The 27883-nt window shown below is 44.2% G+C and overlaps 1 protein-coding gene across 4 annotated transcripts in view; it reads right to left on the bottom strand.

The window, feature by feature from the left end:
• Positions 1 to 27883, bottom strand: part of diaph2 (diaphanous-related formin 2) — an 878670-nt gene that overhangs the window by 524298 nt on the left and 326489 nt on the right. The window lies entirely within an intron of this gene.

The raw sequence follows: 27883 nt of genomic DNA, 5'->3' as shown, positions 1-27883 counted from the left end.
TCAAATGGGATATCGGCCTGTAGGACCCACACAGCTCCGGGTTCTTGTCACGCTTCAGAATCAGCGAAATCGTGGCCTGTGACATTGTCAAAGGCAGCACCCCTCTTTCCCTTGCCTCATTGAACATTCTCATCAACACCGGCCCCAATATCCCAGAGAACTTTTTATAAAATTCCATTGGGTACCCATCCAGCCTCGGGGCTTTAGCCGCCTGCATGGCCTTCAGACCCTCCACTATCTCTTCCAACCCGATTGGGGCCCCCAGCCCTTCTACCAGCTCCCCGTCCACCTTTGGGAAATTCAGCCACCCCCAAGAAGTGCCTTATCCCCTTTGGCCCCGCAGGGGGTTCCAACCTATACAGCCTACTGTAGAAATCCCTAAACGCCATATTCACCCCATACTGAATCTCCAACCAGGTCCCTATCTCCCTGGCTGCCTCCCTCTTTTTAAGCTGCTGTGCAAGCATTCTGCTGGCAGCTGAAGATTCTAAGGTGCGTCTCCTGCAATATTACAACATCCGCCTTCAGTCCCCTAAGATGCGCGAACACAAGTGCCCTCTTGACCAGCCCATTTAACCCTCGGACATTCCAGGTGATCAGCCTAGTTGGGGGACTCATTGCCAACCCCCCCCCCCCCTTCAACGATCAGCAATCCCCATGCTCCGCGTCTCCACCAGCCCGCCACCAGGCAGCCTCCGGCCCAACCTCCTCTCTGTCCCTTAGCCCAGGTCCCTCCCTCGTCAACAGAACATTTTCCCCCCTCCCCCTCAGTAACAACACTCTGTAACCCAACCCCTTTGATAAACCGAACATATGCACAACCCCCACTGCGCTTCCGTGAGCTAGCCCGCCCTACTAGCTTGGTGGCCCCCATCCCTGGCGCCAGAGAGTCTCCCACCTACTATTCCCTCGTGAACCTCCCCACCGCTCACACAAACGTACTCCAACATCAAACAATCCCCACACAATTGCCCGACAGAAAAACACCAAAATCTAAACAAGCACACTTCCATCCCCCAACAGTCCAAATGAAAGCTTAACTCACTCAGCTCTGCCACTGGTCCCAAATTAGTACAGAAGGCATTACAAACAGCTTCCACAAAATGAAAAATGAGAAACTTCTTTTTAAAGAACAGAGACAAAAAGAAAAAAAAACATGAACGTTGCAGCAAAGTTCAAAAGTTCTCAGCCCACCACTAGTCCTTTCCTTTTTACAAAGTCCAGCGCATCCTCAGGCGACTCAAAATAAAAGTGTTGTTCCTCGTACGTGACCCAGAGATGGGCCGCATACAACAGTCCGAACTTCACCTTTTTCTTAAAAAGGACCGACCTAAGCTGGTTGAAGCCTGCTCTTCTCCTGGCCACCTCCACACTCAGGTCTTGGTAGACCTGCAGAATACTATTGTCCCACTTACAGCTCCATGTCTGCTTAGCCCACTGTAGAATGCGCTCCTTATCCAAGTACCTGTGGCAGCACGGTAGCATGGTGGTTAGCATAAATGCTTCACAGCTCCAGGGTCCCAGGTTCGATTCCCGGCTGGGTCACTGTCTGTGTGGAGTCTGCACGTCCTCCCCGTGTGTGTGTGGGTTTCCTCTGGGTGCTCCGGTTTCCTCCCACAGTCCAAAGATGTGCGGGTTAGGTGGATTGGCCATGATAAATTGCCCGTAGTGTCCTAAAAAGTAAGGTTAAGGGGGGGGTTGTTGGGTTACGGGTATAGGATGGATACGTGGGTTTGAGTAGGGTGATCATTGCTCGGCACAACATCGAGGGCCGAAGGGCCTGTTCTGTGCTGTACTGTTCTATGTTCTATGAATCTCGCCACCATTGCCCTCGGGGGGGATCTCCCGTTCGTTGCTTCCCTGCGAGTGCTCTGTGAGCCCTGTCCACCTCCAACGGTCGGGAGAATGCCCTATTCCCCCAGCAGCTTCTCAAACATATCTACGATGTATGCCCCAGCGTCCGTTCCTTCGGACGTCTACAGGAGCCCAGTGGTTCTCAAGTTCTGCCGGCCGGGGACCTATCCTCTAGGTCCTCCACCTTCCACAGGAGCTTCTTCTGCTGGTCTCTCAGCAGCCCCACCTCCAACTCCACCACAGTTTGATGTTCCTCCTGCTCAGCCAGCGCCTTCTCCACCTTCTGTATTGCCTGATCTTGGGCATCCAATCTAAGCTCCAGCCGCTTAATCGACTCTTTTATCGGGTCCAAGCAGTCCCGTTTCTGCTTAGCAAAGCCTTCCTGAATAACTTGCATCAGCTGTTCCATTGACAGCTGGGTCGATGAACCAGAGGTCCAGTCCTCCGCCATGCTGTCGCCCGCTACAGCATCAGCCCAAGCCTTCTCTGTCTTTCTGTTTCTGCCTTTACGAGCACTTCTAAGTCCTTCTCTCCACGCACCGATGTGGGAATTCAGTACACAATTGCCTCTGTCTTGAATTTTACAGTTAAAGTCCGGTAGAAAATCAGGGTAAAGGTCCAAAAGTCCGACTTACTCCTTCATAGCCGCCACCGGAAGTCCCTCTTGCCTTAATATACTTCTAAAACACCTTTGGCTTCTCCTTCATTTTCCCCACCACTGTTTTTTCATGCCCACTCTTTGTTCCCCTGATTTAGTTTTTAAATACCCCTGTAAACCTTCTATACTCATCCACGGCACCCGCTGTTTTCGGCCCCCTGCATCTGCCATAAGCTTCCCTTTTTTTCCTGATCCAATCCTGCATTTCCCTTGACATCTAGGGCTCTCTGGTCATTTTTGCCCCACCATTTACAGGAATACGAAGGCTTTGTACTCTATTTCCTTTTTGAATGACTCCCACTGCTCTGATTTGGATTTTCGACAAATAACTGCTCCCACTCCACTTTGGCCAGAACCTATTAAAATCGGTCTTCCCCCAATTCAGAACCTTTATTTCCAGTCCATCTTTGTCCTTTTCTATTACTAACTTAAATCTTCCCGAGTTATGGTCACTATCACTGAAATGCACCCCCACTGATACTTCTACCACCTGCCCAGCTTCATTCCCTAAAACTAGTTCAAGTAAATAGCTTAGACTCTGGTAGCCTGTGAACAGGAGTACAATGTCAACAAATACACTACATTCAAGAAAATAGTTCTCCTTCTGGATAAGTGCACATTCAAGATTTACCAGAGTTGGATTTGTTTCCATTTGCTCCTCATCTGAGGGTATCAAATTTATACAGTCCAAAGGCATGTTTTGCTTTGTTTAATTCATTTCTCCCTGTACATGCATACTGATATTTGCACAGTACACATCATGTACCGTAAAATATTCTGGAAAGTCCAATAATCCAATAAAAGAAAACAAAAATCAAAACAAATGCAGGAAAACCTCAAACAGGTCCGGCAGCATCGGTGGAGAGAGATACAGGGTTAATGTTTCGAGTCTAATTTGACTCTTCAGAACTTGAAAAGGAGTCATATTGGACTCCAAACGTTAACTATGTTTCTCTCTCCACAGATGCTATCAGACCTGTTGAGTTTTTTCAGCACTTTCTGCTTCAATTTTAGATCTCCAGCATCCACAATATTTTACTTTTATCAAAGAAAACAGAACTCCATTACCATAAGCCAATTATATATCTAATTCATACATGGATTGCAGAATACAATCCCAGAAATACCAGTAAAAGCGCACCATCTCAGAAATAAAAATGGAATCAGAGTTTCTTAGCATGAAAATAGCCCCGAATATTTAATGGTGACCTTTTATCTTCGACCCGAATTTTTCCTTCAAAGCAGTCTATTCAAATAAGGCTTTAATTCAGGTAGTATTTGTCACACATTAGAATAGAATGTGAACTTACAGCTGTTGAAAATCTATACATAACAGGTACTGAAATGCAACAATCAACAAGATGGCACCAATCATATCACACCCAAATAAAGAAAATCCACAAACAGCAACCTACAAAGTAACCAGCAAGGAAGAGGAGCAGGGCTTCGAGAAACTCATTGTAATATGAAGCGATTGAGGTGAAGAACAGAGAGTAGCTGGAGAAGCATATGATGGCGAAAGAAATAGAAAGATTGATGGTGTTAAAGAGAAGGGTAGGAGGATACATAAATACCAGCAAAACCATCCGGGCCAAATGGCCGGTTTACGTGCTATTGATTCTCTGTGCGTTTCACACACTGGCAATGTTTTAACAATAAATAATGGACATTGTGCTAAAGGCATGATTAAGAACACCATAAAAAATTTCTAAAAACATGAAAGAATTCTGTCCAAGATCTACTGCTAAAGTTGCAGTGTGGGGAGACAACCTTGTAGAATGGATTGGTGGGATTGGTTGAAAAATAGGAGTCGGGAATTGGAACAAACTGTACATACTTGGATCGACAAGGCAGTGACCAGTGATGTCTGAGAGAGATTAATGCAGGATTCTTCACAAATTAAATGACCTCACTTTGGAAAGAATGAGGAATGTTTGCAGGTGAAACTGAGCTATGGTAGAGATTGAATTGGAGAAAGTTCAGTGATGATTCAACTGGGATTAAAGGATTTAATTATAATAAAAATGATTTTATTGAGGTGTTCATAATAATTAAGGGAATTATCAAGTCAGATCAGGAATGGCTATCCTCTAGAAAATTAAACTGAAATTTAACAATATAACCTTCAAATTCAACCTAAGTATATAACAAGAAAATGTAAAATGCTTCCTCATACAAAGGATTGAGACTACTTGATATACCTTGCACTGAAGACAATAGTAAGAGAATCAGTTTGGTGCATAAAATAGAAATTAGTACCAATTTTGTATTAAAAAAATATAGGAATAGGAGTAGGCCATTTAGCCACTTGAGTCTGTTCCGCCACAGATAAACTGTGTAAAAACTCCACATGTGAAGATAAAGGGATACAGAAAGGGCATAAAAGTTGAGCCTATATGTATAAAATGCTTATCACAACCACAGGATATCCCAAAGCTCTTCGCAGTCAGCAAATTATTTTTAAAGTGCAATATTATTGTTATGTAGGAAATACGGTAGCCAATTTGTACAGAGCAAGCTGTCCCAAACAACAATCAAAAAAATTAGATCGTTTGTGTTACGTATTAGTTGGGGGGGGATAAATGTTGTCAGGACAACAGGAGAATCATAGAATGATTGCAGCACAGAAGGAGCTCATTCTGTACCAGCTCTCTGAAGGAGCAATTCACCTTGCACTCCTCCTCCGTTTATACCCCATAACCCTGCAAATGTTCAGATAATGTTCCAAGTCTCTTTTAAAAGCCACAGATGAATCTGCCTGCACCACAGTCTCAATGCATTCAAAATCGCAAACACTTAGTGCGCAAAATAATTTTTCACCTGTTACCATGGTTTTGCTTGCCTATCACAAATCGGTGTGTTCTTGTTCTCAATCATTCCACCATTGGGAACAGTTTCTGCCCATCTACTCTATTTAGACCCCTCAGGCCTCTGAGCGTCCTATCAAATATCCTTTCAACTTTCCCTTCTTCAACGAGGTGTGTGGAATCTATACATGCTTCTTGGCATGTTTGAAAGGGACTTTAAGAGTTTGCATTAATTGCAAAAGTATCAATCGTAATTTTCTTGGATAATAAAAAAATAATGGTCCATGTGACCTGGCGACCCTCGACATGGAAGCAGTGCCAACAAGAAGGAAGTGAAGGCCAGAGGCTATGTGGCTGGCAGATAAAAAGAAGAGCTCCAAGCAGGTGAAAGCAATCAGAGGACAAATGCTGACATGGGGGAAAATAGAGCCAGAATGTATAACACAGAAATCGCCATTTTTGAGCGTAGCTTGCACAAAAAACATAAATTTATTGCAGGCATTTTCAAAGTGGGGGGTCCCAACCCGCAGAAGGGTCGTAGAGCCATTCATCGCACCGTTCTCGATCGCGTGAATTCAGGTGCAAGGGCCACAGCAGCCGACTGTGAGCAAACTTTAAAATTACGCTTGCGACTGGCTTTAAAAACAGAGAGAAACACCGCCTCTTTCTGACATCAGCAAGCTGACCCATGAGATGATTTGTTTAAAAATTGAATTCAGTCTTGAATATGCTCAATGACTGAGCCTGCAGAACTCTCTTTGATATTGAATTTTAAGATTAAAAAGATCACAATAGTTGGTAATTCCTTCTCATGTATGTCTAAAATCATCGCATTGTAATTTGCAGACTATATCCCCAGGCTGTAAACCATCCATCTGAGGAAAACATACATTCTGCATCTGCTCTGTAGAATCCTGACAGAATAATGCTTGTTTCAATGAGGTAATTTCTCATTCTTCGCTACTCTGGACTGTAGAATATAAGTCCAGGCTCACCTCTCGCATTAAAGGTAAGAGAAAATGGTGGATCACGAAGTTCAGCCAGCATGGGTCCAAAAGGAAGGCTGGTTGGTAAAAATGGGTCCCGGGCAAAAATGTTTGAAAAACACTAATTTTGTAATGGTTGATTGCACAATGATGTCATTTATAGGGTTCTTCTAGGTAGTATCTTAAATATTAAAGAAACATTAAAGCATTTGACGTATTAGCAAATTTTAAACCCCTCAGGTGGTTTGGGAAAATAATTTACCAATACCTTTTTGACATATTTTGATGTTTCCCAAATGCATATTTTGACAGAGGCTGGAGTTACAATCTGACTGCAAAGTGCATGTTGTGTTTGTATTCGTTGTCAACTAAAATCTGCTGTGTTCTCATTTTTTCTATCCATATTTAAAAGTTATTCCTGAAAAAAAAATAAATATATTTTTGCCAAATGGAACACATCCACACAATTTGCAGAGATGAGGACTAATTTTCCAACTATTCACAACAATAATAATCTTTACTAGTTTCAGAAGTAGGCTTACATTAACAATGCAATGAAGTTACTGTGAAAATTCCCGAATCACCACACTCTGGAGCCTTTTTGGGTACACAGAGGGAGAATTCAGAATGTCCAATTCACCTAACAAACAGGTCTTTCAGGACTTGTGGGAGGAAACCGGAGCACCCGAAGGAAACCCATGCAGACATCGGGTGAATGTGCAGACTCCGCACAGACACCCAAGCCATTAATCGAACCCCAATCCCTGGCGCTGTGAAGCAACAGTGCTAATCACTTTGTGAAGAGCAAATTGGAAGTGCAATTTTGAAGAATAACTTTGGATATCTGGCAGCACTCAGTCAATTTAGCACAATGTGAAACATGGAACACAAGAGTTCAAATGTTGATGTTTAACTACAGTATTAATACATTTAAACAGTAATTTTTCAACCCCACTGTAATCCATCTGTTAATTATTTTAAGTCTAAACCCTGGTTATTGGTATCTGCTGAGGGAAGTAGGTCCTTCCTATCTAGGCCCCTCAATTTTATACATCTTAATTAAATTTCCCTTCAGCCTCTTCTGCCCCCCAAAAAATCCCAGTCCCTCTAATCTTTCTTCGTATCTGAAATTAGACATTGCTGGCAACGTGCTCGTACATTTTTCAGAACCCACTCTAGTGAAACATATCCTACCTGTAACGTGGTGACTGTACTGACAAACACTGTACCCAGTTTTAGCTTGACCTCCCAGCTCTTATCTTCTATAGTTTTGAGAAGAGCATAAGAACTAGGAGCAGGAGTAGGCCATCTGGTTCCTCGAGCCTGCTCCGCCATTCAATGAGATCATGGCTGATCTTCTGTGGACTCAGCTCCAGTTTCTGGCCTGAACACCATAATCCTTAATCCCTTTATTCTTCAAAAAACTATCTATCTCTATCTTAAAAACATTTAATGAAGGAGCCTCAACTGCTTCACTGGGCAAGGAATTCCATAGATTCACAATCCTTTGGGTGAAGAAGTTCCTCCTAAACTCAGTCCTAAATCTACTTCCCCTTATTTTGAGGCTATGCCCCCTAGTTCTACTTTCACCCGCCAGTGGAAACAACCTGCCCGCATCTATCCTATCTATTCCCTTCATAATTTTATATGTTTCCATAAGATCCCCCCCTCATCCTTCTAAATTCCAACGAGCACAGTCCCAGTCTACTCCTCTCCTCGTAATCCAACCCCTTCAGCTCTGGGATTAACCTAGTGAATCTCCTCTGCACACCCTCCAGCGCTAGTACGTCCTTTCTCAGGTAAGGAAACCAAAACTAAACACAATACTCCAGGTGTGGCCTCACTAACACCTTATACAATTGCAGCATAACCTCCCTAGTCTTAAACTCCATCCCTCTAGCAATGAAGGACAAAATTCCATTTGTCTTCTTAATCACCTGTTGCACCTGTAAACCAACTTTTTGCGACTCATGCACCCAGGTCTCTCTGCACAGCAGCATGTTTTAATATTTTATCATTTAAATAATAATCCCTTTTGCTGTTATTCCTACCAAAATAGATAACCTCACATTTGTCAACATTGTATTCCACCTGCCAGACCCTAGCCCATTCACTTAACCTATCCAAATCCCTCTGCAGACTTCCGGTATCCTCTGCACGTTTTGCTTTACCACTCATCTTAGTGTTGTCTGCAAACTTGGACTCGTTGCACGTGGTCCCCAACTCCAAATCATCTATGTAAATTTTGAACAATTATGGACCCAACACTGATCCCTGAGGGACACCACTAGCTACTGATTGCCAACCAGAGAAACACCCATTAATCCTCACTCTTTGCTTTCTATTAATTAAGCAATCCTCTATCCATGCTACTACTTTACCCTTTATGCCATGCATCTTTATCTTATGCAGCAACCTTTTGTGTGGCACCTTGTCAAAGGCTTTCTGGAAATCCAGATATAACACATCCATTGGCTCTCCATTATTTACCGCTCTGGTAATGTCCTCAAAAAATTCCACTAAATTAGTTAGGCACAGCCTGCCCTTTATGAACCCATGCTGCGTCTGCCTAATGGGACAATTTCCATCCAGATGCCTCGCTATTTCTTCCTTGATGATAAGATTCCAGCATCTTCCCTACTACCGAAGTTAGGCTCACTGGCCTATAATTACCCGCTTTCTGCCTACCTCCTTTTTAAACAGTGGTGTCACGTTTGCCAATTTCCAATCTGCCAGGACCACCCCAGAGTCCAGTAAATTTTGGTAAATTATCACTAGTGCATTTGCAATTTCCCTAGGTATCTCTTTTAGCACTCTGGGATGCATTCCATCAGGGCCAGGAGACTTGTCTACCTTTAGCCCCATTAGCTTGCCCAACACTACCTCCTTAGTGATAGCAATCATCTCAAGGTCCTCACCTGTCATAGCCTCATTTCTATCAGTCACTGGCATGTTATTTGTGTCTTCCACTGTGAAGAACGACCCAAAAAACCTGTTCAGTTCCTCAGCTATTTCCTCATCTCCTATTATTAAATCTCCCTTCTCATCCTCTAAAGGACCAATATTTACCTTAGCCACTCTTTTTTGTTTTCTGTATTTGTAGAAACTTTTACTATCTGTTTTTATATTCTGAGCAAGTTTACTCTCATAATCTATCTTACTCTTCTTTATAGTTTTTTGAGTAGCTTTCTGTTGCCCCCTAAAGATTTCCCAGTCCTCTAGTCTCCTCAACTGTTTCACCATAAAGTCTTTGCTCCCAGTCTACATTAGCTAGCTTTTCTCTCTTGTAATCTCCTTTGTTTAAGCACAAAACACTAGTATTTGATTTTACCTTCTCACCCTCCATCTGTATTTTAAATTCCACCATATTGTGATCGCTCCTTCCGAGAGGATCCCTAACTATGAGATCATGAATCAATCCTGTCTCATTACATAGGACCAGATCTAGGACCGCTTGTTACCTTATAGGTTCCATTACATACAGTTCTAGGAAACTATCGCGGATACATTCTATAAACTCCTCCTCAAGGCTGGCTTGACCGACCTGGTTAAACCAATCAACATGTAGATTAAAATTCCCCATGATACTGCTGTACCATTTCTACATGCGTCAGTTATTTCTTTGTTTATTGCCTGCCCCACCATAATGTTGCTATTTGGTGGCTTATAGACTACTATCAGTGACTTTTTCGCCTTACTATTCCTGATTTCCACCCAAATGGATTCCACCTTATCCTCCATAGCACCGATGTCATCCCTTACCATTGCCCAGATGTCATCCTTAAATAACAGAGCTACACTACCTCCATTACCATCCATTCTGTCCTTCCAAATAGTTTGATACCCTCGGATATTTAACTCCCAGTCTTGACCATCCTATAACCATGTTTCAGTAATGGGCACTAAATCATAGTCATTCACGATGATTTGCGCCATCAACTCATTTACTTTATTCCGAATACTATGAGCATTCAGGTAAAGTACACTTATGTTGGCTTTTTTACCTCTGTTTTGAATCTTAACACCTCAATCAGTAACATCTCCTAAGTTATATATCCTCTTTTAGCTTTTCTCCTAATTTTCCTTGTCGTTGAACCCATATCTTCATGTAACAACCTGCCGCATCGCTTACCATTTACGTTTTTACTTCCCGTTTTATTCCTTTTAGTATTGCTGGGCCTATTCACTGAGCTACCCTCAGTCACTGTACCTTTTACTGTCGCCCTTTTTTATTTTTGACTATGGCTTCTCTGCCTTACACTTTCCCCTTTACTGCCTTTTGTTTCTGTCCCTGTTTTAAAGAGATACTTAGACAGAAAATATTAATGTTGCTTTCTTAACCACATTATCCTTCAAGGGTCTGTGGGCATATACTTCACAGTCCCATTTCCAATCTACTATTTATTGTTTAAGCCCATGCCTTGCTTGCCCTCCCCAAATGCATTACCTCACATTTCTCCAGATTAAATTGCATTTTCTAGTGTCCTCCCACTTGACTGATGCATTGATACCTTTCTCTGGTCTTTAGCTTTCCTCTTCGCTATCAACTAAATTAAGCATCTGCTAACTTCTTAATCATGCCTCCTACATTTAAATCCAATTCCAGTTACAAAAACACGGTTTGACCATTCCCCATTACTTCCTGCCAGACGGCCAATTTTGGGTCCAATTTACCAGTTTCCCATTTGCCTTTACGTTTCTGACAGTCTGCCATCTGGGTACTTAAAAGGGCCTTTTCAAAATCCATGCAAAGTACATCAAACATGCTACCCTCATTAACTCTCCATGTTACCTCCTCAAAAATTTGGATTTGGCAGGCTGGCCTTCCATTCAGACATTCATCTGACTGTCCTCAACTAATCTTTCTAAATGACCATAATTACGGGTCATTTTCTAATAATTTATCCACCACTGAGTTTATGTTGACTAGCATGTGATTTTTTTTGTCTCTCCCTCCCTCAATTTTTAAACAATGAAATGAAATGAAATGAAAATGAAATGAAAATCGCTATTGTCACGAGTAGGCTTCAATGAAGTTACTGTGAAAAGCCCCTAGTCGCCACATTCCGGCGCCTGTCCGGGGAGGCTGGTACGGGAATCGAACTATGCTGCTGGCCTGCTTGGTCTGCTTTAAAAGCCAGCAATTTAGCCCAGTGTGCTAAACCAGCCCCTGTGTTTGATCCAATTTCAGAAGCCCTCCAGTCCTGACCACCACACCTGGAGTAAGAGAGGATGGAAAATGATAGTCACACTATTTCCTCCTTACTTGCTAATAGCCTGAGATAAATATCATCCAGGTCGAATTTTAGCTACAAAGAAAGATTAGAGAGACTGGGATTGTATTTTTAGGAAGTCAAATTTAATTAAGGGGTCTAGATAGGGTGGGTAGGAAGGACCTGCTTCCCTTAGAAGAGGCCAATAACGAGGACTTAGATGTATCTACTTTCAATGATGCTGGAACCCAGTTCCTCTCTTCACCTTGTTTATCCTGTCCAATGTTTTATACTTCTCCTTGGCTAAAATGACCATATCATCCCCCTTTTTTGCAAAGATGGAAGCAAAATATTCAGTGAGAACCACGGCGATGTCTTCCATCTCCGTAACATAGTCCCTTTTATGATATCGCATTGGCCCGGCTATTTTCTCTTATCTTCCTGCTCTTTATGTTTTTATAAAGTTTCTTTGGGTTTTCCTTCATTTTACTTGTCAATATTATTTCATGTCCTTCCTTTGTTTTGCTAGTTTCCTTTTTAATGTTACCGCAGCACTTCCTATACATTTCCTGCAATATTAAGCTCTCTATTCCCAACATCAACGACCTTTAATTGCCACATCCCACTCAATATGTTCCTTGACATCCAGGGGGGTTTTGGACTTGTGAATCCCACACATTTGTTTGTGAAAACATACTGAGTTATCACTATCTTGTCATTGAATGTCTTGCACTGTTCTGAACTATAGTTACTACACTTTTCGCACATGAGGACTACACATTTTGCTGTAAAAATCAATACAATTCTTTCTGCTCCACCTATTAAGAATTTAAGACCTTCACATTGTGTTCATTTTAGTGTACAATAAAACAAATACCAACTAACATTCTGGCAGCAGGGCCAATACTGGTGTCTTGGGATACAAACTGACCCAGTCAATAAACTTCTGCTACCACTGTGGGGCCCTAGACTTTTGAAACATTGCACAAGGGCAAATATTCCTCAGGATCAAAGCTTAATGCAACATCTTGAATTGTAGTCAGCAAAATTAACTGCACTATGGGCAGGATCCTCTGACCGCACCACCCAGTAACCGGAAACTCCCGCCCGAGGTCTGTGGACGTTTACATGGTCTGCATCCCGCCCGTGGCGATCTTGCGGCGGGCGGGGAGGAAGAATCCAGCCCTATAATTTTTGAGAAAAAACTATACATTTCACAAGGCCAATTAAAAGAATAGAATAATGATAACTCTAACAATTTCCTGCACACAATTCTAAAATTATATATCAAGACTAGTGTTCAGTTAACTAATTTGCAAACAATAAAGGGTGTCATGTACCTTTCAAGTCAGTGATTAGGGCAGAGATATTCTGGATCGGCCATGACAGATCCTGCTGCAGAACATTTGACCGCCCCACCAAAAGTCCATGAGCGGGATTCTCAGAGCCTCTGCACTGAAATAGTGATCGGCGCAGGGGCGGAGAATGGGCATCAAACCAGAGATCGGGTCCAATGCCGCCCCCCAATTCTCCAATCCCGGAATAATCAGCGCCAGTCGGGGGCCATTGAAAGAGGCCCCGGTGGGGGGATCATTCGCCGGGGGTGGGGGGGCACGCTCAGGCTACCAATCGGAGCCATCGATCCGCGGGCACCCGCGATCGGGGAGGGGAGGGGCGGCCTATGTTTTCGATGTAGGTCAGCCACGCAGACCGACGCCATGCACATGCACAGACCCCCCGGCCGGAAGGGCCCCGTATCGGTAGCTAGAGCTGCGAGAACCACTCCGGGGCCCTGCTAGCTTCCTGCAAATCGGAGAATCACCCTGGACTTACTCCAGTTAAGTCCAGAGTGATTCGCGTGTGTTTTTCGCGGACATGCGGACATAGCCCCATTATTGGAGAATCCCGCCCCATGACTTTCAGCAGGACCGGATAGTCCCAGTAGCGGGGAAGGCCATTAGTCGCCTTGACTATGTCTTAAAAGGTGGCCAGCCTGTCATAGGATTGGGCATCACTGGCATGGCCAGCATTCTTGGCCCTTCCTTAATGTGATGACCCACCTTCTTGAATAACTGCAGTCTATCTGGTATGGCTTTTCTGTAATAGTTTGAAAAATATAGTAATTTCTCAATCCTTTGCCGTTTAAATCTAAGACCCTGATTGTTGACTTCTGCTAAGGTTTGCTAGACAATTTTAGAGGAAACTGCATTGCCGTGGGTCTGGCGTTAAATGTCGGGCAGACCACACAAGGACAGCAGATCGCCTTCCCCAAAAGAACATTAGTGAACCGGATGGATTTTTATGAAAATTGATGATAGCTCATGGTCAGCATTACTCAGAATAGCTTTCCAAGGCAGCACAGTGGCAAGCACTGCTGCCGTACGGTGCTGAGGTCCCAGGTTCGATCCCAGCTCTGGGTCACTGTCCGTGTGGTGTTTGAACGTTCTCCCCATGTTTGTGTGGGTTGCGCTCCCACAACCCAAAGATGTGCAGTGTAGGTGGATTGGCCATGCTAAATTGCTCCTTAATTGGAAAAAAATGAATTAGGTACTCTAAAAAAAAAATTTTAAGAATAGCTTTCCAGATTTATAAAATTTAAATTCCAACAACTACCAATGTAGGATTTTAACCTGCCTCCCCTCAGCATTAGCCTGGGCCTCTGGATTAATAGTGACATGACTATCACCCCCATCATACCCCTTATGCTTACTGTAATTGATGTGACAGATTTTACCCCAATGAAGCAGGAGACAAGGATGTGAAAAGGGTAGCATTCTCGATCTCCCAGAGTCTTTGGGAAAACATCAAGCGATTTCAGAAAATTTTCTTGGGAAGGACCACGGAAATGTTCTCAGAAGGGACCAACAGAGAAAAGTAAATTGGACAGATCATTTCCTGCTGTTGAAAAAGGTGTTCAATTGAACAGTTAGAGCAACATCAGTAGGTACCAGGATGTACATTAGCTCCTGATCAGTATAACAGTATACAGAGTTGCCCCAAGAGAAGCAATTATGTAAAAATTAGGCACAAGAGTGAAATCAAAAAGTATTCAGCAGTTTTAAATGAATCACTTGAAGAAGAAACTTCATGTTATTTATATGAATTAAAATACATCTTCAGAAATGTATCAGCAACAAATATTTTCATACAATTCGCCATCACAAATGGCAGCTGTAATTTCACATTAACCAAAGTATGAAATTTAAATGAGTAAAATATATTAGTCAAAGTATACATGAAAAACTGCTTTGAAGGTGCTAATGCCCGTACCAGCCTCCCCGGACAGGCGCCGGAATGTGGCGACTAGAGGCTTTTCACAGTAACTTCATTGAAGCCTACTCGTGACAATAAGCGATTTTCATTTCAATAATCTGAAATCTGATTACTGAGAAATGTATATAATTTTTTACAGATCCCAAGTTCAAAACATAAATTTCAAATTCATTTACGTACATCTTAGAAACAGCCACAGTTAACTGAAATAGATACAAGCATAACTCAATGAAGAAAATAGCAATTTTATGTTTACAGTACAATCACAGTCTTCACCATTGGCACTTTTAAAAATAGATGGATTACATTTCATCTGATCTGTAACAGCGATACAATGTGCAATTGCAAATTGTCTCAAGATTTTATTGACATTTAAAATAATAAACTAAAGAAAATGCAATATGAAGTATTACTTGATTCAACATGCTCATTTAAAATAATAATACTACACAGGATTAAAAAGTCATAAAAAAAATGCAATCAGATTTTCAGATGAAAAACATTTCAAAATAATGGGCCATTTCTAAATATCTAATGATCTGTTTTTTTTCTCAGACTGACATTCATTTTTCATCGCATGAAAAGTGCAGTGTTTATTTTCCAAGAATAGTGGATGCATAACTTGTCAGATTCTGTCTTAACAAATCTGTAGAAATGTCAGACTCATAAATGTCCTCAAATGCAACTAAAGATGACCAGTATCAATTGTGTTTGATTGAAATGAAATGAATGAAAATCACTTATTGTCACGAGTAGGCTTCAATGAAGTTACTGCGAAAAGCCCCTAGTCACCACATTCTGGCGCCTGTCCGGGGAGGCTGATACGGGAATCGAACCATGCTGGCCTGCTTGGTCTGCTTTAAAAGCCAGCGATTTAGCCCAGTGAGCTAAATCAGCCCCTCAGCCCCAGGAAGTGATTATGCTATCACTTCCTTAATTGTGACAATTCTCAAAATCTTGAATGTGTTTATGGTCTTAACTAAATTAATCTTCAAATATCTAGAATGGGGACCACTATTTAAAGGCAAGGAGCATGAGCCATTGGCTAAAGAGAGTTATGGCAAGGACCTAAAAAAGAAATAGCTTGGTCAGTGGGTAAGCAAAACCACTCACCACTGACCTCAGAGAAAGCCTCACTTAAGAGATCTAACAAACGTCTGCAATGAGAACATTGCCACCTCTCTCTATACAGTAGAGTGTAGAGTAGTTGAATGGCAATTTGCAGAATAGAGCTGCTATGAAGACATCAAGATGACCACGCACATCACATTGGAGAATTCTCACGTATAGTCAGCCAAGAAATAAACGGCATGAAAATAAATCACGTTTGAAGGGTGAACAGTCGGAAGCCCCTGGTCCATCGCAGTACCAAAAAAATGGGTAGAAAGATGGATGAGGTCTTGCAGGCAGATTTTATCGAGAGCTGGGAAGGAGACCAACAAGAAGGGCCTCAAAGCTAGTAATCTACAGATCTGTGGCTGGAGAGATGTCACATGAGAAAGAGCTTTAAATTCCTGGAACACTGGGACTAATTTTGGGAGGCAGGACCTGTTGAGGTTGTGCCTCAACAAGGCCTCATAGCGATGTTTGCTAGTGCTATTTGGAAGATTTTAATCTAACTCGTAGGGGGGTGTCAAGCAGGAAGTGACAGTAGGAAGGATAAACAAAGTGCACAAAGAATTGAGAGAAACAAAGAGTAAAAGTGGTATGGTATTCGGTAGGGACCTCATTAAGAGGATTCTAATTCAGCTTTACAATGCGTGCATGTAAATGCATGGATCACGATAAAAATATTAATGAGCTCCAGGTACAAATAGCTACATGGGAATTTGATGTTTTGCAGATAAGGGCTCAAAAAGGAGCAAGACTGGGGACGGCATATTACTGGATACAAGGTGCTCAGGAAAAATAGGGATGGATAGAAAGGAGGCGGGCTTTATTACAGACAACATTAAAATGCTGGAGAAAGAGGATGGCCTGGAATATTCGAGGATAGAATATATTTGGTTAGAGATAAGAAACAACAGAAGTGCAATTATACCAATAGGCCACCAACTAATGGGAAATATTTGAGGATGTTTGTAACAAAAATATAGAGATGCAAGAAATGTAGAATATAATAATTGTTAACCTTAATTATCCTAAGAAACTGGGATAGCAATAGTGTACAGGGCAGAGAGGAGGGAAGAGTTCCTGAACAGTAACCTGATCATTTTCCAATCCAATAAAAAAGGAGATATTGCTGTGTCTAAGAGAAAATGCTGGAAAATCTCAGCAGGTCTGGCAGCATCTGTAGGAAGAGAAAAGAGCTAACATTTCGAGTCCAGATGACCCTTTGTCAAAGCTCCCGATAGATGCTGCCAGACCTGCTGAGGTTTTCCAGCATTTTCTCTTTCGTTTCCGATTCCAGCACCTGCAGTAATTTTCTTTTATCATTGCTGTATCTAGTTCTGGGAAATAAGGTGGATTAAGTGGCAGTCCTTCCTCTCCCACAGTACTACCATCTGGTCTCCCAACATCATTGCAATTCAAAGACTGCAAGAGCGAGTTCTCCTCTTTAGCCGACAGCGGGCCAACCATAACCCGCCCCTTGCATCACTCCTATTCCAATAACCAAAAAGGCAGCCGTAAGCAGTACACAGGCCCGGGCGTGTCAGCAACAGGCACATTCTCCTCGCTCTCTCCTGTTAGAAACTTCAAGCAGCAAGCTCCTCTTCCCCTTTGATGTGACCATCAATTCACAAGACTGGAAGTGAACAGTGGTTTTAATAGTCTTACAACTGAGCCTGCCTGCGACAAGATGAACAGGCAGCAGGCTCACAACTGCTGATCTTTATACTTCCGGTTAGTGGGAGGAGCCATGGGCGGAGCCCAGTACAAACTCCTCATCTCCCCCATGGGCAGAGATGCGCAACTGCACGTATACAGAGCTCACAAAGACAAATACATATAATACAACACAGTGTGAATTACTAGGATTAGAATTCACCACACCCTTCATCAAATCAGGAGCAGGCTTCTTCTTTCTTGCCTCAGTCCAGGCTGCAAAGTCAAAAAAGGCAACCAGCATTCAAAACACCAGGTCTGGAAACAGTGTTCCAGCCAAAATAGTGGGAGCTCAGAGAAACAGAACCTCCAGCCATCAGCAAGTGCAGATGTTTTGGTTTATTAACAACTCCAGAATACAAAAGAACACAAGTAAATACAAAACAATCAGCAGTACACAAAAATATTCAAATGTACCAAAACCAGAAACCAATGAATAATCAACAAGAAAATAAAAGCAACAACGTTCAGGCCAGCGCACACACCCTCGCTTCCTCCCCCCCCCCCCTCCCCCACCACATTCCCTGCCCCTGACACGCACACACCCACATCCCAACGGTAGCCTCATCAGTGGAAAGGTGCCCAAACGAGCAGCACAGACCACTGGAGAAGGACATACTGATGTGGGGCATGGCGGAAGATACAGAGAAAGAGGGAGAGAGAGAGAGAGAGAGCACCCCTTCCAAGAGGGGGCACAGTTCAACCCATAAAACAGTTCCGTTACACAAGAGATCAAGACAAAATACAGGGTAGCCACAAATAAAGCACAGAGCAGACACAATACAAAAAAAAGCCAAACCACCGGTGCTCACTTGCTCCCTCCCCCCCACCCGCCACCAGCACCAGCAACAGCCCTAGCTAAGTGGAAAGGCGCCCACAAGCAACACAGTTCACCAGGAAAGGACAGGCGGAGTAAGGCCAAGGAAAGAGAGAACACCCCTTCCCAGCACCATGAGCACAGAAGCACAAGGGCCGCAACTGATGAGCACCCAGCCGCTAGGCACAAAAACAACAAGAATACAATAACGAACATACAAATCCCCAGCACTGAGACAAAAAACATCAGTGCATAGGGTTACACAGTCAATCAGGCAGCTGCCTTGCCACTCCCACAGTAACAACATCCAATCTTCAGACACCATCCAGTTCAAAGACTAAAAGAGCGAGTTGTGTTCCACCTTCAGCCTGGCAGCAGGTCAACCAAAATCCCCCATTGCTTCATTCCAGGTCCATCAAGCAAAAAAGCAGCCACAAGCAGATACACAGTATCTGGCAGCAGCAGGCAGGTTCTCCTCTCTCTCTCTCCCTCCCCTGTTAGCAACTTCCAGCAGCAAGCTCCTCTTCCTCTTTGTCAACCCGATAGCAGGCGTGTTCTCTCTTGGCTCAGTCCAGGCTGCAAAGTCCGAAAAAGGAAGCCAGCATGCAACACACCAGGTCTGGAATCAGCTCCAAGAAATACAACCTCCTGCCATCAGCAAGGGCATGCTTTGGCAAGTACATTGTTAAGCTAATTGTCTTATTAAAGACAGGCGGTAGTTATTGGCTCAACCTCCAACAGATTACAAATGGTCACAAAATAGCTGTGTAGAGTATAAACCTTCTGCCACTGCGAGTGTCAGGAAACACGTGGCTAAATGTGCTCTTACTGTGTGTGAGAGAGGGCGCGCGAGAGAGAGAGGGCGCGCGAGAGAGAGAGGGCGCGCGAGAGAGAGAGGGCGCGCGAGAGAGAGAGGGCGCGCGAGAGAGAGAGGGCGCGCGAGAGAGAGAGGGCGCGCGAGAGAGAGAGGGCGCGCGAGAGAGAGAGGGCGCGCGAGAGAGAGAGGGCGCGCGAGAGAGAGAGGGCGCGCGAGAGAGAGAGGGCGCGCGAGAGAGAGAGGGCGCGCGAGAGAGAGAGGGCGCGCGAGAGAGAGAGGGCGCGCGAGAGAGAGCGGGCGCGCGAGAGAGAGAGGGCGCGCGAGAGAGAGAGGGCGCGCGAGAGAGAGAGGGCGCGAGAGAGAGAGGGCGCGAGAGAGAGAGGGCGCGGGTAAAGGAGGGCGCGGGTAAAGGAGGGCGCGGGTAAAGGAGGGCGCGGGTAAAGGAGGGCGCGGGTAAAGGAGGGCGCGGGTAAAGGAGGGCGCGGGTAAAGGAGGGCGCGGGTAAAGGAGGGCGCGGGTAAAGGAGGGCGCGGGTAAAGGAGGGCGCGGGTAAAGGAGGGCGCGGGTAAAGGAGGGCGCGGGTAAAGGAGGGCGCGGGTAAAGGAGGGCGCGGGTAAAGGAGGGCGCGGGTAAAGGAGGGCGCGGGTAAAGGAGGGCGCGGGTAAAGGAGGGCGCGGGTAAAGGAGGGCGCGGGTAAAGGAGGGCGCGGGTAAAGGAGGGCGCGGGTAAAGGAGGGCGCGGGTAAAGGAGGGCGCGGGTAAAGGAGGGCGCGGGTAAAGGAGGGCGCGGGTAAAGGAGGGCGCGGGTAAAGGAGGGCGCGGGTAAAGGAGGGCGCGGGTAAAGGAGGGCGCGGGTAAAGGAGGGCGCGGGTAAAGGAGGGCGCGGGTAAAGGAGGGCGCGGGTAAAGGAGGGCGCGGGTAAAGGAGGGCGCGGGAAAGGACGGCGCGGGAAAGGACGGCGCGGGAAAGGACGGCGCGGGAAAGGAGGGCGCGGGTAAAAGAGGGCGCGGGTAAAGGTGGGCGCGAGTAAAGGAGGGCGCAAGAGCGGGAGGGCACGAGAGAGACGGTGTGAGCAAGATAGAGTGTGCGCGAGAGTGTGCGTGCGTCAGAGTGTGCGTGCGTCAGAGTGTGCGTGCGTCAGAGTGTGTGTGCATCAGAGTGTGTGTGCGTCAGAGTGTGTGTGCGTCAGAGTGTGTGTGCGTCAGAGTGTGTGTGCGCACGAGAAAGTGTGTGTGCGTGCACGAGAAAGTGTGTGTACATGAGAAAGTGTGTGTGCACGAGAATGTGTGTGTGTGCGCACACGAGAGAGAGTATGTGCGCCGGAGAGTGCGTGCACGAGAGAAAGTGTGCGCATGAGCGTGTGTTTGTGAGAGTGCGTGTGATAAAAAGTGTGTGTGATAGACAGGGTGTGTGTGAGAGTGAGTGTGTAAAACGAAAAAAAAAAAAGGCCGTCGAGTCCAACAACAACCTTTTTGAGGTCTCAGATGGCATCGGCCGCGTGCCAGATGTTCACCCCTGGTATTCTACCATTAACATGAAGCTAGGATAATCAAACCTGGTTCAAAGAGGGCATGCTAGGAGGAGCACCAGGCATACCTAAAGGGGAGGTATCAAACTGGTGAAGCTGCAAATTGGGGCTATTTGCATGTCAAAACTGGAAGCATTGTTAATAGAGCTAAGCAATCCCCCAACAGACGGATCAGATCAAAGTTTTGCAGTCCTGCCACATCCAGTCGTGAATGGTGGTGGACTATTAAACATCTCCATCTTCAATGGGGGAGTGCAACGCAACATTGCAAAAGACAAAGATGACGCATTTGCAACCACTTTCAATCAGAAGTGATGAGTGGATGATCCAACACGGCCTCCTCCTGAGCTCCCCAGCATCATATGTGCCAATGGGAATCATGCGGAAACCTCTCCAGTGGTTGAAATCAAACCTGGCACAAAGGAAGGTGGTTGTGATTGTTGGAGGTCAAACATCCCAGTTCCAGATCAACGATGCAGGCCTTCCTCAGAGTATTGTCTCAGCCACTTCGTCAATAACCTTCCCTCCATTACAAAGTCAGAATGGGTATCTTCGTTGATGTTTATGCAATGTTCAGCACCATTCATAACTCCTCAGATACCAATGCAGTCCGTGCCCATCCGCAGCAAGACCCGGACAACATTCATGTTTGGATAAGGAAATTGCTTCACTCCAGGTCACTACATCCAAACAGTCTGAGGCAGCAACAGATCCAACTAAGATGCTGGCTCATATTAGCAAATAAGTAACATTCGTATGTACAAGTGCTAGGCAATGGCCATCTCCAATAAGAGAGAATCCAATGACATTGTCATCATTGAATCCCTCACAGGGGCCGGTTTAGCTCACTGGGCTAAATTGCTGGCTTTAAAGCAGACCAAGCAGGCCAGCAGCAGGGTTTGATTCCCGTACCAGCCTCCCCGGACAGGCGCCGGAATGTGGCGACTAGGGGCTTTTCACAGTAACTTAATTGAAGCCTACTCATGACAATAAGCAATTTTCATTTCATTTTGCAATCAACATGCTGGTTGCTCTGAACTGCAGCAGCCATATAAATAATATGTGCTACAAGAGGTCAAAATCTGAGAATTCGATGGTAACTCACCTCCCAACTCCCAAAAGTCTGTCTACCATCTACAAGTTAGACAGCAGCACTGTAATGGAATACCATCCACTTCCCTGCATAAATGGAGTTTCAATAACACTCAAGAAGCTCAGCATCATCAAGGACAAAGCAACTTTTACTGCTAATATTTCAGATTTTGAACAAGTGCAGTATTATCGGTAATTTATCTCTGGCAAGGATAAAATGAGACTGCTGCAAAATTCAAACAATCCTGTAGAAATTGGTTCATTCCTGGTCACCACATGTAAACAGCCTAAGGCAGCAACAGAAGCACCTCAGATGCTGGCTCATATTAGGAAATAAGTAGAATTCAAATCCTCAGGAGGCAAGATTGAAGCTATTCATTGCCATGTCTAGGCCACACCTGGAGCACGATTTTCAGTTCTGGACACAATAGTAGTGAGCTACCAAGCACTGGGGCAACAACAATTAAGTAAAATGAAGTTGATTCCTGATGCTGGAAACAACAATAATAATAACAATAATAATCGCTTATTGTCACATGTCGGCTTCAATGAAGTTACTGTGAAAAGACCCTAGTCGCCAAATTCTGGCACCTGTTCGGGGAGGCCGGTACGGGAACAACAGCAATGAATAATAATTTGTCAGGTACTCAGCAGCACTGAGAAAGAAAAATCTCAGAAGGAAGCTTGTCGGAATGAAGAAACGTATTTAACAAAACAGAAACAGTAAACCAAAACAGCATTTTCAGTTACCCCACGAGAGTAGGATAAAAGAACGGTCGATGATTAAGATAAAATTTAGGGTAGACACCATAAATATTTATTTGAACAGAGGCTGAGGAACAGTTAAAATTGATTTGCAGAAAGGCTGGCTGAAGCTAGTATACAGAATTTAATCTGTGCAACACGCAGCTGGATGCCAGAATGGGAACAAAATTAATTCATAAAAGAGATCCAAAGAAATGAAGGATTTTTTTCATCTGAAACTATATTCTGATTTTGTTTCAGAAAGTGAATTTATCATGTCTTGATAATAATACTGCTTTATAATCACAACCATAGATTCATAATTCCACAGAGATCCATGTAAATCTGATGTCAGACAGGTTTTAAAATGTACTTTTCATCAGTTACAAAATTGGTTTTGTCAAACTTTTAGTGGCAACAAAAAAACCTTTTAATGCCACCACTTCTAGAATGAGAAAAAAAATAAACACTAAGAGGGCATTATTTTAAAATCCATCTGAATCCACATGGCAGCCTGGTCAGAAAAGTGAGATCTTAAGGGCTATAGGGGAAGGTGATAGGTTGGATCCATACTTGGCTTCTTGACTGGAAACAAAGGGTAACGGTCAAGGGATGCTTTTGCGAATGGAAAACGGTTTCCAGTGGTGGTCAACGGGGCTCAGTCTTGGGGCCTTTGCTGTTTGCAAAATATATTAATGATTTGCACTAAAATGAGGAAGGCAAGATTGGGAAATCTGCAGATGACACAAATATCTGCCATGTAGTTGGTGGTGAAGAATTTATCTGTTGACTCCAAATGATATCAGTGGTTTGGTTGAGTGGGCATGAAAGTAGCAAATGGAATTCAATCTGGAAAAGTGTGAGGTAATACATTTGGGGAGGCAAACAAAGCAGATACATATTGAGAGATGTTGAGAAAGTGAGAGACGGAGTGCACGTCCACGGGTCCTTGAGGGTGGTAGGAAATGCGAATAAGTTGGAATGCTTTCCTTCATTGGGCAAGGGAGGTATCCAATACAAAACCAGGGCTAAAATATTGGAACTGTATAATAACGTGGTTAGACCACAATTGGAACTTTGAGTAAAGTGCTGGTCACACAGTACAGGAAGAATGCAATTGCTCTGATTTACAAATATGTTGCCAGGGCTGGAAAATTGAAGCTATGAGAAGAGATTAGATATGCTAGGATTGAAAAAAAATTGTGAATGGGATGTGGGCGTTGCTGGCTCGGCCAGCAATTATTGCCCATTCCAGATCTGGAGTCATATATAAACCAGACTATGTAAGGGTGACAGTTTTCCTTCCCTAAAGGACAGCAATGGTATCATGGCCATCATTAGATTTTTAATTTCAGATTTTTACTGATTTCAAATTTCACTATCTGCCATGGTGGGATTTGAACCCGAGTCCCAAGAGCATTACCCTTGGCCCCTGGATTATTAGTCCAGCTGCAATACTTCCCTTAGTTTTCTTTAGTCTCCTCTGTTCTAAGGAGGATATATTAACGTGTACAAAATTCTGAAGGCCTAGGTGGGTAGTCCCCAGGTGAGGAACAAACCAGGGGCATAGATTTAAGGTGACAAGTAGAAGGATTAGAGGGGACATCAGGAAAAACATTTTCGCCGAGAGGTTGGTGAATATCTACAATTCACTCCCTAAATTGGTGACTGAAGTTGAAATACTCATCTGATTTAAATAGCACATGGATCTGCATCTGAAGTGCTGCAACCTACAAGGCTACGGGTCAGCTGCTGGAAAATGGGATTAAAATGAGCGGCTAGTATCTTTTTTCTCTTTTTTGGCCAGTGCAGACACGATAGCGGAATGGCCTCTTTCTGCACAACAATTTTTCCATGGTTAAATGGTTCCACATTAAGGAGCTGCTTTCTCCTAGAAACCAGCAAAATTCAATACAATTGGAGCAGTATGGTGGCACTGCTGCCTCAGGGCGCCGAGGTGCCCAGGTTCGATCCCGGCACTGGGTCACTGTCCGTGTAGAGTTTGCACATTCTCCCCGTGTTTGCTTGGGTTTTGCCCCCAAAGCCCAAAGATGTGCAGGCTAGGCGGATTGGCCACGCTAAATTGCCCCTTAATTGGAAAAAATTAATTGGGTACTCTAAATTTATTTTTTAAAATGCAATGCAATTAACTGAAACACAAAATATAGCACCCAATTTTAAAATACAATCCACCTAAACAGAAGTGCGAAGTAAAAACTAAACATTTAGATTGAAACTCGAATAATCCATGTCATGCCAAATATAATGAAGTTCCGACCCATTTGATTTGGAGATATGAACACAACATTTCCAACTTTTGTATCCCACAATTCCTTTTAGCGTGCTAATTTCACTTAGCTCTCTATTGCAAAGAGCTTTCATGGGTATTTCACCACTCCGTTCAATGTTTTCCAAGTCCAAGCAAGTTTCTGGAAATTATCTAAAACAGTCCCAGGATTACAAGGCAGCAGTCAAAAGTCACATGATTTTTTTTTTCTGAAGTTTGCTCCCATGAGTCAGTGAAGGGACTGTTCAAATTCAACAACACACAAACCTGCTTTTACATTACATCTTTCACGAAGGAAAAACAATTGTCCCAACCTGCAGGACAGAAGTTGAATGAGGAGTACATGGAGTTTTCAAAAAAATTAGCACACAAATTGCCTGCACCGTGGGTCCAAATGCAGCTTTAGCTTAAAATATCAACATAAGATGGAAACAGCAGTGGAACTAAATGTTGGAAATTACTGTGAAAATATAGCTGATCAAATAGTGAGGCTTTTAATGAGCAAATGATTCTCGCCACTAATCAATCATTAAAGTTTTCCAAGCTAAAATCCATAAGGGTTTGTGCAGACAAGATATTCCTGATCAGTGTTAGACAGGCATTTAGAAGATACACTCAGCCAGGGAAGAACATCTGCAGAAAGATGTCACATTCCAAAACATTTTTGTGAGACCCTTGAGAAATAGAAAATGGTTAGGTAAGAGGAATTTGAAGCCTGAGAAATTCTGGGCTGAATTCTCCACCGTTGGGGCTTCCTAACGGCGTGGGGCTGCCCCACGATGGGAAACCCCATTGACCAGCCAGCGAAACGGATTATCACGACAGTGTGTCGTGCCTGAATTCTGGTGCGGTGGATGTTTCACTCAGTTAGAAAACTTTGCAACATACATGCATTCGAATTGGTCAGTTACATGAAAAGCGCTTCTTTTGAATTACACACATAAAAATAGGTCACATGGACTCCTCCAGTTAATTTTAGAGTCACATTCTTTCTTTATCTCATTCATTCTCTTAACTGCTCTTTGTAGCCAAAATATTCTCTCTTCTTTTGTAGATAATCTATACCTACTAGGCATGTGTGAAACTACTTCTACAAATACAAGGTACTCTGCAAAACACAAAGTGTCCTTAACTGTTCCCGCTCGTCGACCAATCTCGCTGTGAGTCTGTATTCCTTGTTGGAAACCTGGAAGAACTAATAGTGGGACATCGGTTGTGATCTTCCTGCAGGCAGTCATTTAAGTAATTGCCTCTCGGAACACCATCCAATTAGGGACAATGTGTGGGTACTGGGCATGGGAGAGTCAATCAGAGCAGCAGAAGGGAAGGGTGGCCAGCAGCCCCAATATGAATGGTGTGCGCTCCTCAGGTGAATGGGCAAGGACAAGGCACCACAGGGTTGAGGCATGCTACTAAGGCTGGAAAACCAGCAGAGAAACCCTTTCACCTTGAACCAGCAGGTGGATCCATCGACTGCGATTCCACTTGAAATAACTTGCCTGAAGATGTGCTGAATAAAACCTTACATGCTCATTTAAAGATAACTGCACATTTATGGTGTCCCAACCTCCTGCGCGGAGACAGGCTGTAGACACAGTGGGAGTCTCATGCGCCTCCGGCAAACTGCCAATGCCCGATGAAAATGCCAGCTAATTGGTGCCATAGTGGTATTAATTGGCTTCCTGCTGCAAGTCAGATTGCCTCCCGGGCATACAGCCAGCCCCCTGGGAAAAACAGTGGGAGACAGAAGAACATTGGGAAGCCAGCCAAATGCTCCTCTTTGAGCATTTTCCCAATCCCTCTGCTCTAAACCCCACTCCAAGGGGCTACAAACATTTCCCGCATAGGTTCTGGAATTTAAAATGTATATCTATGGTAGTCAGTTATAGGCAAAGCTAAGTCACTCAACCGTGCATGTGTTGAGATCAACATAGAATCATAGACTCATAGAATTTACAGTGCAGGAGGAGGCCATTCAGCGTATTGAGTCTGCACTGGCCCTTGGAAAGAGCATGCCACTTAAGTCCACATCTCCATCCTATCCCCATAACCCAGTAACCCCACCTGGGGGCAATTTAGCATGGTCAATCCACCCAACATGCTCATCTTTGGGCTGTGGGAGAAAACTGGAGCACCGGGAGAAAACCCACGCAGACACGGGGAGAATGTGCAGACTCCGCACAGACAGTGACCCAAGCCGGAATTGAACCTGGGACCCTGGAACTGTGCAACAACAGTGTTTACCACTGTGCTACCGTGCTGCCCTACAGAGGTAACGGATAAATGAGTTCCAAGATATCGACACATGTATGAAAGTGGGCTCAATCTGAACTGAAGTTTCAAGCAGAACATTGCCTCCAAAGGGACTCGGCAGCTCAAACTCTGCCCCAGAGAAGGGAAGAGATACACACAACCAGATTGTTGGCAGACTTTGTCTTTCAAGCTCTAAAAACATGCATCGCGACATTGATCGATCCAAAAGACTGGCTACCTAATGCTGTTAAGTTTTGAGTAATTCTTAATATCTAATGCTGTTAACCTCTCCTACCAGCATTGTGTGTGTACCTACAGCACATGGGCTGCAGTGGTTCACCACCACCACCCTCTCAAGGGCAATAGGGATGGGCAATAAATGCTGGCCTAGCCAGCAATTCCCACATCATGTTTTTTTTTTAAAATTCATTTATGGGATGTGACATGGCTGGCTCGGCCAGCATTTATTACCCATCCCTAGTTGCCCTTCAGAAGATCTTGGCCAGCTGACCTCTTGAACTGCTACCGTCCCTGATGTGCTGGTGCATCCACAATGCTGTCAGGGAGGGAATTCCAGGATTTTGACACAGCGACAGTGAAGGAACGACAATATATTTCCAAGTCAAGATGGGGAGTGGCTTTGAGGGGAACCTCCAGGTGGCGTTGTTCCCAGGTATCTGCTGCTCTTGTCCTTCTAGTTAGTAGTGATCGCGGACTTGGAAGGTGCTG

The sequence above is a fragment of the Scyliorhinus canicula genome, chromosome 17 (assembly GCF_902713615.1).
Source record: "Scyliorhinus canicula chromosome 17, sScyCan1.1, whole genome shotgun sequence".
Lineage (NCBI taxonomy): Eukaryota > Metazoa > Chordata > Chondrichthyes > Carcharhiniformes > Scyliorhinidae > Scyliorhinus > Scyliorhinus canicula.
This window is presented reverse-complemented; position numbering and strand designations above follow the sequence as displayed.